Raw genomic sequence first — 16,473 nt, 5'->3', positions numbered from 1 at the left:
GCTCTCACTGTGCATTGAGGTCACTATGCACTGCTGACACTAAGCACTGCTGTCACAATGCATTGCTGCCTCTCTGCATGGCTGTCATTCTGCACTTCTGTTACTGTGTACAGCTATCACTGTGTACTGCTGCCACTGTGCACTGCTGTCACTGTGCACTGCTGTCACTATGTAATGCTGTCACTGTGCACTGCTGGCATTGTGTACTGCTGTCTCTGTGCACTGCTGCCACTATGCACTGCTATCACTCTGCACTGCTGCCACTATGCACTGCTGTCACTGTGTACTTCTGTCAATATGCACTGCTGTCACTATGCACTGCTCTCACTGTGCACTGCGGTCACTATGCACTGCTGACACTAAGCACTGCTGTCACTATACACCGCTTTCACAGTGCACTGCTGCCACAATGCACTGCTGTCTCTCTGCACTTCTGTCATTCTGCACTGCTGTTACTGTGTACAGCTGTCACTGTGTACTGCTGTCACTGTGCACTGCTGTCACTAAGTAATGCTGTCACTGTGCACTGCTGGCACTGTGTACTGCTGTCTCTGTGCACTGCTGCCACTATGCACTGCTATCACTCTGCATTGCTGCCACTGTGTAATCCTGTCAATATGCACTGCTGTCACTGTGTACTGTTGTCAATATGCACTCTTGTCACTATACATCGCTGTCTCTATGCACTGCTGTCACTGTGCACTTCTGTCACTGTTACCTGCCGTCACTATTCGCTGCTGTCACTGTGCACTGCTGTCACTATGCACTGCTGTCAGTGTACACTGCTGTCACTATACACTGCTTACTCTGTGCACTGCTGTCTCTGAGCACAGCTGACTCTGAGCACTGCTGTCACTATGCACTGCTGCCACTGTTTTGGTATGTCATTATGCACTTTCACTGTGTACTGCTGTCACTGCGCACTGCTGTCACTATCCACTGCTGTCTCTGTGCCCTGCTGTCTCTGTGCACTACTGTCACTATGCACTCCTGTCACGAAGCACTGCTTTCACTGTATACTGCTTTCACTCTGCATTTCTGTCAGTGTTTCCTGCCGACATATTTAATGCTGTCACTGTGCACTTCGGTCACTGTTACCTCTTGTCTCTGTGCACTGCTGTCACTATTCACTGCTGTCACTATGCACTGCTGACTCTGTGCACAGCTGTCGCTATGCACTGCTTTCACTATGCACTGCTCTCACTGTGCATTGAGGTCACTATGCACTGCTGACACTAAGCACTGCTGTCACAATGCATTGCTGCCTCTCTGCATGGCTGTCATTCTGCACTTCTTTTATTGTGTACAGCTATCACTGTGTACTGCTGCCACTGTGCACTGCAGTCACTGTGCACTGCTGTCACTATGTAATGCTGTCACTGTGCACTGCTGGCACTGTGTACTGCTGTCTCTGTGCACTGCTGCCACTATGCACTGCTGTCTCTCTGCACTGCTGTCACTGTGTACTTCTGTCAATATGCATTGCTCTCACTGTGCACTGCGGTCACTATGCACTGCTGACACTAAGCACTGCTGTCACTATACACCGCTTTCACTGTGCACTGCTGTCACAATGCACTGCTGTCTCTCTGCACTGCTGTCACAATGAACTGTTGTCTCTCTGCACTGCTGTCATTCTGCACTGCTGTTACTGTGTACAGCTGTCTCTGTGTACTGCTGTCACTGTGTACTGCTGTCACTGTGCACTGCTGTCACTGTGTACTGCTGTCTCGGTGCACTGTTGCTAATATTCACTGCGGTCACTATGCACTGTTGTCACTATGTACAGCTGTCACTATGCACTGCTTTCACTATGCACTGCTGTTACTGCACATGCAGTCACTGTGCACTGCAGTCACTGTGTACTGCTGTCAATATGCACTGTTGTCACTATACATTGCTGTCTCTATGCACTGCTGTCACTGTGCACTTCTGTCACTGTTACCTGCCGTCACTATTCGCTGCTGTCACCGTGCACTGCTGTCACTATGCACTGCTGTCTGTGTACACTGCTGTCACTATACACTGCTGTCTCTGTGCACTTCTGTCACTGTTACCTGCCGTCACTATTCGCTGCTGTCACCGTGCACTGCTGTCACTATGCACTGCTGTCAGTGTACACTGCTGTCACTATACACTGCTGTCTCTGTGCACTGCTGTCTCTGAGCACTGCTGTCACTATGCACTGCTGTCACTGTTTTGGAATGTCATTCTGCACTTTCACTGTGTACTGCTGTCACTGTGCACTGCTGTCACTATTCACTGCTGTCTCTGTGCCCTGCTGTCTCTGTGCACTACTGTCACTATGCACTCCTGTCACGAAGCACTGCTTTCACTGTATACTGCTTTCACTCTGCATTTCTGTCAGTGTTGCCTGCCGACATATTTAATGCTGTCACTGTGCACTTCGGTCACTGTTACCTCTTGTCTCTGTGCACTACTGTCACTATTCACTGCTGTCACTATGCACTGTGAACTGCTGTCACCACGCACGGCTGTCACTGTACCCTGCTGTCACTGTGTAATGCTGTCACTGTGCACTGCTTTCACTGTGTACTGCTGTCTCGGTGCACTGTTGCCAATAATCACTGCTGTCACTATGCACTGCTGTCACTATGTACTGCTGTCACTGTGCACTGCTGTCACTGTGTACTGCTGTCACTATGCACTGCTGTCACTGTGTACTGCTGTCACTGTTACCTGTCGTCACTATTCGCTGCTGTCACTGTGCACTGCTGTCACTATACACTGCTGTCTCTAGGCACTGCTGTCACTGTGCACTTCTGTCACTGTTACCTGCCATCACTATTCGCTGCTGCCACTGTGCACTGCTGTCACTGTGCACTGCTGTCACTATGTAATGCTGTCACTGTGCACTGCTGTCACTGTGTACTGCTGTCTCGGTGCACTGTTGCCAATATTCACTGCGGTCACTATGCACTGTTGTCACTATGTACAGCTGTCACTATGCACTGCTTTCACTATGCACTGCTGTTACTGCGCATGCAGTCACTGTGCACTGCAGTCACTGTGTACTGCTGTCAATATGCACTGTTGTCACTATACATTGCTGTCTCTGTGCACTGCTGTCACTGTGCACTTCTGTCACTGTTACCTGCCGTCACTATTCGCTGCTGTCACAGTGCACTGCTGTCACTATGCACAGCTGTCAGTGTACACTGCTGTCACTATACACTGCTGTCTCTGTGCACTGCTGTCTCTGAGCACAGCTGTCTCTGAGCACTGCTGTCACTATGCACTGCTGTCACTGTTTTGGAATGTCATTCTGCACTTTCACTGTGTACTGCTGTCACTGTGCACTGCTGTCACTATTCACTGCTGTCTCTGTGCCCTGCTGTCTCTGTGCACTACTGTCACTATGCACTCCTGTCACGAAGCACTGCTTTCACTGTATACTGCTTTCACTCTGCATTTCTGTCAGTGTTGCCTGCCGACATATTTAATGCTGTCACTGTGCACTTCGGTCACTGTTACCTCTTGTCTCTGTGCACTACTGTCACTATTCACTGCTCTCACTATGCACTGCTGACTCTGTGCACAGCTGTCGCTATGCACTGCTTTCACTATGCACTGCTCTCACTGTGCATTGAGGTCACTATGCACTGCTGACACTAAGCACTGCTGTCACTATACACCGCTATCACTGTGCACTGCTGTCACAATGCATTGCTGCCTCTCTGCATGGCTGTCATTCTGCACTTCTGTTACTGTGTACAGCTATCACTGTGTACTGCTGCCACTGTGCACTGCTGTCACTGTGCACTGCTGTCACTATGTAATGCTGTCACTGTGCACTGCTGGCATTGTGTACTGCTGTCTCTGTGCACTGCTGCCACTATGCACTGCTATCACTCTGCACTGCTGCCACTATGCACTGCTGTCACTGTGTACTTCTGTCAATATGCACTGCTGTCACTATGCACTGCTCTCACTGTGCACTGCGGTCACTATGCACTGCTGACACTAAGTACTGCTGTCACTATACACCGCTTTCACAGTGCACTGCTGTCACAATGCACTGCTGTCTCTCTGCACTTCTGTCAAACTGCACTGCTGTTACGGTGTACAGCTGTCACTGTGTACTGCTGGCACTATGTACTGCTGTCTCTGTGCACTGTTGCCACTATGCACAGCTGTCACTGTGCACTGCTATCACTATGTACTGTTGTCACTGTGCACTGCTGTCTCTCTGTACTGCTGTCACTATGCCCTGCTGTCACGGTGTACGTCTGTCAATATACATTGTCTCAAACTGCACTCCTGTCACTATACTCTGCTGTCTCTGTGCACTGCTGTCTCTGAGCACAGCTTTCACTCTGCACTGCTGTCACTATACACTACTGTTACTGTGTACTGCTTTCACTGTGCACTGCTTTCACTATGCACTGCTGTTTCTGTGCACTGCTGTTACTATGCACTGCTGTCTCTGAGCACTGCTGTCACTGTGCACTGCTGTCACTATGCACTGCTGTCACTGTGTAGTGATGTCACTATCCACTGTCACTGTGTACTTCTGTCTCTGTGCGCTGCTGCCACTGTGCACTGCTGTCACTGTGTACAGCTGTCACTGCATACTGCTGTCACTGTGCACTGTTGCCACTATGCACTGTGGTCACAATGCACTGCTGCCACTATGCACTGCTGTCACTGTACTTCTGTCAATATGCACTGCTGACACTGCGCACTGCTGGCACTGTGTACTGCTGTCTCTGTGCACTGTTGCCACCATGCACTGCAATCACTATGCACTGCTGCCACTCTGCACTGCTGTCACTGCGTAGTGATGTCACTATCCACTGTCACTGTGTACTTCTGTCTCTGTGCGCTGCTGCCACTGTGCACTGCTGTCACTGTGTACAGCTGTCACTGCGCACTGCTGTCACTGTGCACTGTTGCCACTATGCACTGTGGTCACAATGCACTGCTGCCACTATGCACTGCTGTCACTGTACTTCTGTCAATATGCACTGCTGACACTGCGCACTGCTGGCACTGTGTACTGCTGTCTCTGTGCACTGTTGCCACCATGCACTGCTATCACTCTGCACTGCTGCCACTATGCACTGCTGTCACTGTGTACTTTTGTCAAGATTTACTGCTTTCACTGTGCACTGCTGTCACTGTGCCCAGCTGGCCACTGTGCTCTGCTGTCACTATGCACTGTTGTCACTATGTGCTGCTGTCACTATGCACTGCTTTTACTGTGTACTCCTGTAAATATTCACTGCTGTCACTGTTCCCTGCTGTCACTATGCACCGCTATCACTGCGTACTTTGTCTCAGTGCTCTGCTGTCACTGTGAACTGCTGTCACCACGCACGGCTGTCACTGTACCCTGCTGTCACTGTGTAATGCTGTCACTGTGCACTGCTTTCACTGTGTACTGCTGTCTCGGTGCACTGTTGCCAATAATCACTGCTGTCACTATGCACTGCTGTCACTATGTACTGCTGTCACTGTGCACTGCTGTCACTGTGTACTGCTGTCACTATGCACTGCTGTCACTGTGTACTGCTGTCACTGTTACCTGCCGTCACTATTCGCTGCTGTCACTGTGCACTGCTGTCACTATACACTGCTGTCTCTAGGCACTGCTGTCACTGTGCACTTCTGTCACTGTTACCTGCCATCACTATTCGCTGCTGTCACAGTGCACTGCTGTCACTATGCACTGCTGTCAGTGTACACTGCTGTCACTATACACTGCTGTCTCTGTGCACACTGCTGTCTCTGAGCACAGCTGTCTCTGAGCACTGCTGTCACTATGCACTGCTGTCACTGTGTTGTGATGTCATTATGCACTTTCACTGTGTACTGCTGTCACTGTGCACTGCTGTCACTATTCTCTGCTGTCTCTGTGCCCTGCTGTCTCTGTGCACTACCGTCACTTTGCACTACTGTCACGAAGTACTGCTTTCACTGTATACTGCTTTCACTCTGCATTTCTCTCAGTGTTGCCTGCCGACACATTTACTGCTGTCACTGTGCACTTCGGTCACTGTTACCTCTTGTCTCTGTGCACTGCTGTCACTATTCACTGCTGTCACTATGCACTGCTGACTCTGTGCACTGCTGTCACTATGCACTGCTGTCACTATGCACTGCTCTCACTGTGCACTGCAGTCACTATGCAATGCTGACACTAAGCACTGCTGTCACTATACACCGCTATCACTGTGCACTGCTGTCACAATGCACTGCTGCCTCTCTGCACTGCTGTCATTCTGCACTGCTGTTACTGTGTACAGCTATCACTGTGTACTGCTGCCACTGTGCACTGCTGTCACTGAGCACTGCTTTCACTATGTAATGATGTCACTGTGCACTGCTGGCACTGTATACTGCTGTCTTTTTGCACTGCTGCCAGTATGCACTGCTATCACTCTGCACTGCTGCCACTATGCACTGCTGTCACTGTATACTTCTGTCAATATGCACTGCTGTCACTGTGCACTGCTATCACCGTGTTCTGCTGTCTCTGTGTACTGTCACCAATATTAACTGCTGTCACTATGCACGGCTGTCACCGTGCACTGCTGGCACTATGTACTGCAGTCTCTGTGCATTGCTGGCACTATGCACAGCTGTCACCGTGCACTGCTGGCACTATGTACTGCTGTCTCTGTGCACTGTTGCCACTATGCACTGCTATCACTATGCACTCCTCTCAATATGTACTGCTGTCTCTGTGCACTGCTGGCACTATGCACAGCTGTCACCGTGCACTGCTGGCACTATGTACTGCTGTCTCTGTGCACTGTTGCCACTATGCACTGATATCACTATGCACTCCTCTCAATAAGTACTGCTGTCACTGTCCACTGCTGTCTCTCTGCACTGCTGTCACTATGCACTGCTGTCATGCTGTACTTCTGTCAATATACATTGCTCTCACTATGCACTCCTGTCACTAAACTCTGCTGTCTCTGTGCACTGCTGTCTCTGAGCACAGCTGTCACACTGCACTGCTGTCACTATACACTACTGTTACTGTTTACTGCTTTCACTGTGCACTGCTCTCACTATGCACTGCTGTTTCTGTGCGCTGCTGTTAATATGCACTGCTCTCTCTGTGCACTGCTGTCTCTGAGCACTGCTGTCACTGTGCACTGCTGTCACTATTCTCTGCTGTCTCTGTGCCCTGCTGTCTCTGTGCACTACCGTCACTTTGCACTACTGTCACGAAGTACTGCTTTCACTGTATACTGCTTTCACTCTGCATTTCTCTCAGTGTTGCCTGCCGACACATTTACTGCTGTCACTGTGCACTTCGGTCACTGTTACCTCTTGTCTCTGTGCACTGCTGTCACTATTCACTGCTGTCACTATGCACTGCTGACTCTGTGCACTGCTGTCACTATGCACTGCTGTCACTATGCACTGCTCTCACTGTGCACTGCAGTCACTATGCAATGCTGACACTAAGCACTGCTGTCACTATACACCGCTATCACTGTGCACTGCTGTCACAATGCACTGCTGCCTCTCTGCACTGCTGTCATTCTGCACTGCTGTTACTGTGTACAGCTATCACTGTGTACTGCTGCCACTGTGCACTGCTGTCACTGAGCACTGCTTTCACTATGTAATGATGTCACTGTGCACTGCTGGCACTGTATACTGCTGTCTTTTTGCACTGCTGCCAGTATGCACTGCTATCACTCTGCACTGCTGCCACTATGCACTGCTGTCACTGTATACTTCTGTCAATATGCACTGCTGTCACTGTGCACTGCTATCACCGTGTTCTGCTGTCTCTGTGTACTGTCACCAATATTAACTGCTGTCACTATGCACGGCTGTCACCGTGCACTGCTGGCACTATGTACTGCAGTCTCTGTGCATTGCTGGCACTATGCACAGCTGTCACCGTGCACTGCTGGCACTATGTACTGCTGTCTCTGTGCACTGTTGCCACTATGCACTGCTATCACTATGCACTCCTCTCAATATGTACTGCTGTCTCTGTGCACTGCTGGCACTATGCACAGCTGTCACCGTGCACTGCTGGCACTATGTACTGCTGTCTCTGTGCACTGTTGCCACTATGCACTGATATCACTATGCACTCCTCTCAATAAGTACTGCTGTCACTGTCCACTGCTGTCTCTCTGCACTGCTGTCACTATGCACTGCTGTCATGCTGTACTTCTGTCAATATACATTGCTCTCACTATGCACTCCTGTCACTAAACTCTGCTGTCTCTGTGCACTGCTGTCTCTGAGCACAGCTGTCACACTGCACTGCTGTCACTATACACTACTGTTACTGTGTACTGCTTTCACTGTGCACTGCTCTCACTATGCACTGCTGTTTCTGTGCGCTGCTGTTAATATGCACTGCTCTCTCTGTGCACTGCTGTCTCTGAGCACTGCTGTCACTGTGCACTGCGGTCACAATGCACTGCTGCCACTATACACTGCTGTCACTGTACTTCTGTCAATATGCACTGCTGACACTGCGCACTGCTGGCACCGTCTACTGCTGTCTCTGTGCACTGTTGCCACCATGCACTGCTATCACTCTGCACTGCTGTCACTATGCACTGCTGTCACTGTGTACTTCTCTCAAGATGCACTGCTCTCACTGTGCACTGCTGGCACTGTGTACTGCTTTCAATGTGCACTGCTGTCACTGTGCCCGGCTGGCAAATTTTTCTGCTGCTACTGTGCTCTGCTGTCACTATGCACTGTTGTCACTATGTGCTGCTGTCACTATGCACTGCTTTTACTGTATGCTCCTGTAATTATTCACTGCTGTCACTGTGCCCTGCTGTCACTGTGCTTTGCTGTCACTGTGCACTTCTGTCACTGTGAACTGCTGTCACGGTGCACTGCAGTCACTATTCACTGTTGTCACTATTCACAGCTTTCACAATGCACTGTTGTCACTATGTACTGCTGTCACTATGCACTGCTGTTACTGTGCACTACTGTCACTATTCACTGCTGTCATTATGCACTGCTGTTTCTGTTCCCTGCTGTCACTATGCACCGCGGTCACTATGCACTGCTGTCACTGTGCACTGCTGTCATTGTGTAGTCCTGTCACTATGCACCACTTTCACTGCTACTTTGTCTCAGTGCTCTGCTGTCACCGTGAACTGCTTTCTCTATGCACTGCTGTCACTGTGTACTGCTGTCACTGTGCACTTCTGTCACTGTTACCTTACGTCACTATTCGCTGCGGTCACTGTGCACTGCTGTCACTATGCACTGCTGTCACTGTGCACTGCTGTCACTATACACTGATGTCTCTGTGCACTGCTGTCTCTGTGCACTGCTGTCACTGTGTTGTGATGTCATTATGCACTTTCACTGCTGTCACTAAGCACTGCTTTCACTGTATACTGCTTTCACTTTGCATTTCAGTCAGTGTTGCCTACCGACACATTTATTGCTGTCAATGTGCACTTCTGTCACTGTTACCTCTTGTCTCTGTGCACTGCCGTCATTATTCACTGCTGTCTCTGTGCCCTGCTGTCTCTGTGCACTACTGTCACTATGCACTGCTGTCACTAAGCACTGCTTTCACTTTATACTGCTTTCACTCTGCATTTCTCTCAGTGTTGCCTGCCGACAAATTTACTGCTGTCACTGTGCACTTCTGTCACTGTTACCTCTTGTCTCTGTGCACTGCTGTCACTATTCACTGCTGTCTCTGTGCCCTGCTGTCTCTGTGCACTACTGTCACTGTGCACTGCTGTCACTAAGCAGTGCTTTCACTGTATACTGCTTTCACACTGCATTTCTGTCAGTGTCGCCTGCCGACACATTTACTGCTGTCACTGTGCACTTCTGTCACTGTTACCTCTTGTCTCTGTGCACTGCTGTCACTATTCACTGCTGTCACTATGCACTGCTGACTCTGTGCACATCTGTCGCTATGCACTGCTGTCACTATGCACTGCTGACACTGTGCACAGACGTCACAATGCACTGCTGTCTCTCTGCACTTCTGTCATTCTGCACTGTTGTTACTGTGTACAGCTGTCACTGTGTACTGCTGTCACTGTGCACTGCTGTCACTATGTAATGCTGTCACTGTGCACTGCTGGCACTGTGTACTGCTGTCTCTGTGCACTGCTGCCACTATGCACTGCTATCACTCTGCATTGCTGCCACTGTGTAATTCTGTCAATATGCACTGCTGTCACTGTGTACTGCTATCACCGTGTTCTGCTGTCTCTGTGTACTGTCACCAATATTCACTGCTGTCACTATGCACTGTTGTCACTATGTACTGCTGTCACTATGCACGGCTGTCACTATGCACTGCTGTTACTGTGCACTGCTGGCACTATGTACTGCTGTCTCTGTGCACTGCTGGCACTATGCACAGCTGTCACTGTGCACTGCTGGCACTATGTACTGCTGTCTCTGTGCACTGTTGCCACTATGCACTGCTATCACTATGCACTCCTCTCAATATGTACTGCTGTCACTGTGCACTGCTGTCTCTCTGCACTGCTGTCACAGTGTACTTCTGTCAATATGCATTGCTCTCACTGTGCACTGCTGTCACTATAAACTGCTGTATCTGTGCACTGCTGTCACTGAGCACAGCTGTCACTGTGCACCGCTGTCACTATGCACTAGTGCTTACTGATTACTGCTTTCACTGTGCACTGCTGTCACTACGCACTGCTGTTTCTGTGCACTGCTGTCTCTGATCACTGCTGTCACTGTGCACTGCTGTCGCTATGCACTGCTGTCACTGTGTCGTGATGTCAATATGCACTGTCACTGTGTACTGCTGTCTCTGTGCGCTGCTGCCACTGTGCACTGCTGTCACTATGCACTACCTTTTTGTGCACTGCTCTTACTGTGTACTGATGTCACTGTGTACTGCTGTCATTGTGCATTGCTGTCACTATGTACTGCTGTCACTGTGCACTGCCGTCACTGTGTACTGCTGTCTCTGTGCATTGTTGCCATTAATATGCATTGCTACTGTGCACTGCTGTCAATATACTCTGCTGTCTCTGTGGACTGCTGTTACCGTGCACTGCTGTCACTATGCACTGCTGTCACTGTGCACTGTTGCCACTATGCTCTGCTATCACAATGCAGTGCTCTCAATATGTACTGCTGTCAGTGTGCACTGCTGTCTCTGAGCACAGCTGCCACTGTGCACCGCTGTCAATATGCACTGCTGTTTCTGTGCACTGCTGTCACAATTCACTGCTGATTCTGTGCACTGCTGTCTCTGAGCACAGCTGCCACTGTGCACCGCTGTCAATTTGCACTGCTGTTTTTGTGCACTGCTGTCACAATTCACTGCTGTCTCTGTGCACTGCTGCCACTATGCCCTGCTGTCACTGTGTACTTCTGTCAATATGCACTGCTGTCACTTTGCACTGCTATCACTGTCTTCTGCTGTCTCTGTGTACTGTTGACAATATTCACTGCTGTCACTATGCACTGTTGTCACTATGCACTGCTGTTACAGTGCACTGCAGTCACTGTGCACAGCAGTCACTCTGTTCTGCTGGCACCGTGCACTGCTGTCACTATGCACTGCTGTCACTGTGCACTGTTGCCACTATGCACTGCTATCACTATGCAGTGCTCTCAATATGTACTGCTGTCACTGTGCACTGCTGTCTCTGAGCACAGCTGCCACTGTGCACCGCTGTCAATATGCACTGCTGTTTTTGTGCACTGCTGTCACAATTCACTGCTGTTTCTGTGCACTGCTGTATCTGAGCACTGCTGTCACTGTGCACTGCTGTCACTACGCACTGCTGTCACTGTATAGTGATGTCACTATGCACTGTCACTGTGTACTGCTGTCTCTGTGCACTGCTGCCACTGTGCACTGCTGTCACTATGCACTACCTTTTTGTGCACTGCTGTTACTGTGTACAGCTGTCACTGTCTACTGCTGTCACTGTGTACTGCTGTCACTGTGCACTGCTATCACTGCGAACTGCTGTCACGGTGCACTGCTGTCACTATTCACTGTTGTCACTATTCACTGCTGTCACTATGCACTGTTGTCGCTATGTACTGCTGTCACTATGTACTGCTGTTACTGTGCACTGCTGTCACTATTCACTGCTGTCACTATGCACTACTGTTCCTGTGTACTGCTTTCACTGTGCACTGCTGTCACTATGCACTGCCGTTTCTGTGCACTGCTGTCACTGTGCACTGCTGTCTCTGTGCTCTCCTGTCTCTGAGCACTGCTGTCACTGTGCACTACTGTCACTATACACTGCTGTCACTGTGTTGTGATGTCACTATGCACTTTCACTGTGTACTGCTATCTCTGTGCGCTGCTGCCACTGTGCACTGCTGTCACTATGCACTACTTTTTTGTGCACTGCTGTTACTGTGTACAGCTATCACTGTGTACTGCTGCCACTGTGCACTGCTGTCACTGAGCACTGCTTTCACTATGTAATGATGAAACTGTGCACTGCTGGCACTGTATACTGCTGTCTCTTTGCACTGCTGCCAGTATGCACTGCTATCACTCTGCACTGCTGCCACTATGCACTGCTGTCACTGTGTACTTCTGTCAATATGCACTGCTGTCACTGTGCACTGCTATCACCGTGTTCTGCTGTCTCTGTGTACTGTCACCAATATTAACTGCTGTCACTATGCACGGCTGTCACCGTGCACTGCTGGCACTATGTACTGCAGTCTCTGTGCATTGCTGGCACTATGCACAGCTGTCACCGTGCACTGCTGGCACTATGTACTGCTGTCTCTGTGCACTGTTGCCACTATGCACTGCTATCACTATGCACTCCTCTCAATATGTACTGCTGTCTCTGTGCACTCTGGCACTATGCACAGCTGTCACCGTGCACTGCTGGCATAATGTACTGCTGTCTCTGTGCACTGTTGCCACTATGCACTGATATCACTATGCACTCCTCTCAATAAGTACTGCTGTCACTGTCCACTGCTGTCTCTCTGCACTGCTGTCACTATGCACTGCTGTCATGCTGTACTTCTGTCAATATACATTGCTCTCACTATCCCTCCTGTCACTAAACTCTGCTGTCTCTGTGCACTGCTGTCTCTGAGCACAGCTGTCACACTGCACTGCTGTCACTATACACTACTGTTACTGTGTACTGCTTTCACTGTGCACTGCTCTCACTATGCACTGCTGTTTCTGTGCGCTGCTGTTAATATGCACTGCTCTCTCTGTGCACTGCTGTCTCTGAGCACTGCTGTCACTGTGCACTGCGGTCACAATGCACTGCTGCCACTATACACTGCTGTCACTGTACTTCTGTCAATATGCACTGCTGACACTGCGCACTGCTGGCACCGTCTACTGCTGTCTCTGTGCACTGTTGCCACCATGCACTGCTATCACTCTGCACTGCTGTCACTATGCACTGCTGTCACTGTGTACTTCTCTCAAGATGCACTGCTCTCACTGTGCACTGCTGGCACTGTGTACTGCTTTCAATGTGCACTGCTGTCACTGTGCCCGGCTGGCAAATTTTTCTGCTGCTACTGTGCTCTGCTGTCACTATGCACTGTTGTCACTATGTGCTGCTGTCACTATGCACTGCTTTTACTGTATGCTCCTGTAATTATTCACTGCTGTCACTGTGCCCTGCTGTCACTGTGCTTTGCTGTCACTGTGCACTTCTGTCACTGTGAACTGCTGTCACGGTGCACTGCAGTCACTATTCACTGTTGTCACTATTCACAGCTTTCACAATGCACTGTTGTCACTATGTACTGCTGTCACTATGCACTGCTGTTACTGTGCACTACTGTCACTATTCACTGCTGTCATTATGCACTGCTGTTTCTGTTCCCTGCTGTCACTATGCACCGCGGTCACTATGCACTGCTGTCACTGTGCACTGCTGTCATTGTGTAGTCCTGTCACTATGCACCACTTTCACTGCTACTTTGTCTCAGTGCTCTGCTGTCACCGTGAACTGCTTTCTCTATGCACTGCTATCACTGTGTACTGCTGTCACTGTGCACTTCTGTCACTGTTACCTTACGTCACTATTCGCTGCGGTCACTGTGCACTGCTGTCACTATGCACTGCTGTCACTGTGCACTGCTGTCACTATACACTGATGTCTCTGTGCACTGCTGTCTCTGTGCACTGCTGTCACTGTGTTGTGATGTCATTATGCACTTTCACTGCTGTCACTAAGCACTGCTTTCACTGTATACTGCTTTCACTTTGCATTTCAGTCAGTGTTGCCTACCGACACATTTATTGCTGTCAATGTGCACTTCTGTCACTGTTACCTCTTGTCTCTGTGCACTGCCGTCATTATTCACTGCTGTCTCTGTGCCCTGCTGTCTCTGTGCACTACTGTCACTATGCACTGCTGTCACTAAGCACTGCTTTCACTTTATACTGCTTTCACTCTGCATTTCTCTCAGTGTTGCCTGCCGACAAATTTACTGCTGTCACTGTGCACTTCTGTCACTGTTACCTCTTGTCTCTGTGCACTGCTGTCACTATTCACTGCTGTCACTATGCACTGCTGACTCTGTCCACTGCTGTCTCTCTGCACTGCTGTCACTATGCACTGCTGTCATGCTGTACTTCTGTCAATATACATTGCTCTCACTATGCACTCCTGTCACTAAACTCTGCTGTCTCTGTGCACTGCTGTCTCTGAGCACAGCTGTCACACTGCACTGCTGTCACTATACACTACTGTTACTGTTTACTGCTTTCACTGTGCACTGCTCTCACTATGCACTGCTGTTTCTGTGCGCTGCTGTTAATATGCACTGCTCTCTCTGTGCACTGCTGTCTCTGAGCACTGCTGTCACTGTGCACTGCGGTCACAATGCACTGCTGCCACTATACACTGCTGTCACTGTACTTCTGTCAATATGCACTGCTGACACTGCGCACTGCTGGCACCGTCTACTGCTGTCTCTGTGCACTGTTGCCACTGTGCACTGCTGTCACTATGCACTACTTTTTTGTGCACTGCTGTTACTGTATGCAGCTGTCACTGTGTACTGCTGTCACTGTGCACTGTTGCCACTATGCACTGCTATCACTCTGCACTGCTGCCACTGTGCAATGCAGTCACTGTGTACTTCTGTCATTGTGCACTGCTGTCACTATGTACTGCTGTTTCTGTGCACAGCTGTCACTTTTCACTGCTGTTATAGAACACTGCTATCACTGCGCACTGCTGTCACTGTGTACTACTGTCACTGTGCACTGCTGTCAATATGTACTGCTGATTCTTTGTATTGCTGTCACTATTCACAGCTGTTACAGTGCACTGCTGTCACTGTGTACTGATATAACTGTGTACTGCTGTCTCTGTGCACTGTTGCCAATATTCACTGCTGTCACTGTGTACTACTGTCACTGTGCACTGCTGTCAATATGTACTGCTGTTTCTGTGTATTGCTGTCACTATTCACTGCTGTTACAGTGCACTGCGGTCACTGTGTACTGCTGTCACTGTGCACTGCTGTCACAATGCACTGCTGTCACTATGCATGGTTGCCACTATGCACTGCTATCACTATGCATCGCTGTCAATATGTACTGCTGTCACTGTGCACTGCTGTCACTGTGTACCTCTGTCAATATGCACTGCTCTCACTGTGCACTGCTGGCACTGTGTACCGCTGTCACTGTGCACTGCTGTCACTGTGCCCTGCTGGCAATGTTTTCTGATTCTACTGTGCTCTGCTGTCACTATGCACTGCTGTCACTGTGCACTACTGTCTGTATTCACTGCAGTTATTGTGCACTGCTGTCACTGTGTACTGCTGTCACTTCGCACTGCTCTCACTGTGTGCTACTGTCACTGTTTCCTGCTGTCATTGTGCACTGCTGTCACTATTCACTGTTGTCTCTGTGCACAGCTGTTGCTATGCACTGCTGTCCCTATGCACTGCTGACACTAAGCACTGCTGTCACTATACACCGCTTTCACTGTGTACTGCTGTCACTGTGCACTGCTGGCACTGTGTACTGCTGTCACTGTGCACTGTTGCCACTATGCACTGCTATCATTCTGCACTGCTGCCACTATGCACTGGTGTCACTGTGTACTTCTGTCAATATGCATTGTTGTCACTGTGCACTGCTATCACCGTGTTCTGCTGTCTCTTTGTACTGTTGCCAATATTCACTGTTGTCACTATGCACTGTTATCACTATGTAAGCTGTCACTATGCACTGCTGTTACTGTTCACTGCTGTCACTGTGCACTGCTGTCTGTATTCACTGCAGTCACTGAGCAATGCTGTTACTGTGCACTGCTGTCACTGTGCGCTGCTGTCACTTCGTACTGCTGTCTCTGTGCACAGCTGTCACTATTCACTGCTGTCTCTGTGCCTTGCTGTCTCTGTGCCCAGCTGTATCTGTGCATTGCTGTCACTAAGCACTGCTTTCACTGTATACTGCTTTCACTCTGCATTTCTGTCAGTGTTGCCTGATGTCACATTTACTGCTGTCACTGTGCACTT

The 16,473-nt window shown here is 49.6% G+C and overlaps 1 protein-coding gene across 2 annotated transcripts in view; it reads right to left on the bottom strand.

Annotated features, from left to right (window-relative positions):
• The window catches only part of LOC121282102 (gamma-aminobutyric acid receptor subunit gamma-4-like), an 885,955-nt gene that overhangs the window by 417,534 nt on the left and 451,948 nt on the right, over nt 1-16,473 (bottom strand). The gene's annotated exons all lie outside the window — the stretch shown is intronic.

The sequence above is a fragment of the Carcharodon carcharias genome, chromosome 9, assembly GCF_017639515.1.
Source record: "Carcharodon carcharias isolate sCarCar2 chromosome 9, sCarCar2.pri, whole genome shotgun sequence".
Taxonomy (NCBI): Eukaryota; Metazoa; Chordata; class Chondrichthyes; order Lamniformes; family Lamnidae; genus Carcharodon; species Carcharodon carcharias.
The sequence above is the reverse complement of the archived record's forward strand: the minus strand, read 5'-3'. Positions and strand labels throughout refer to the sequence as shown.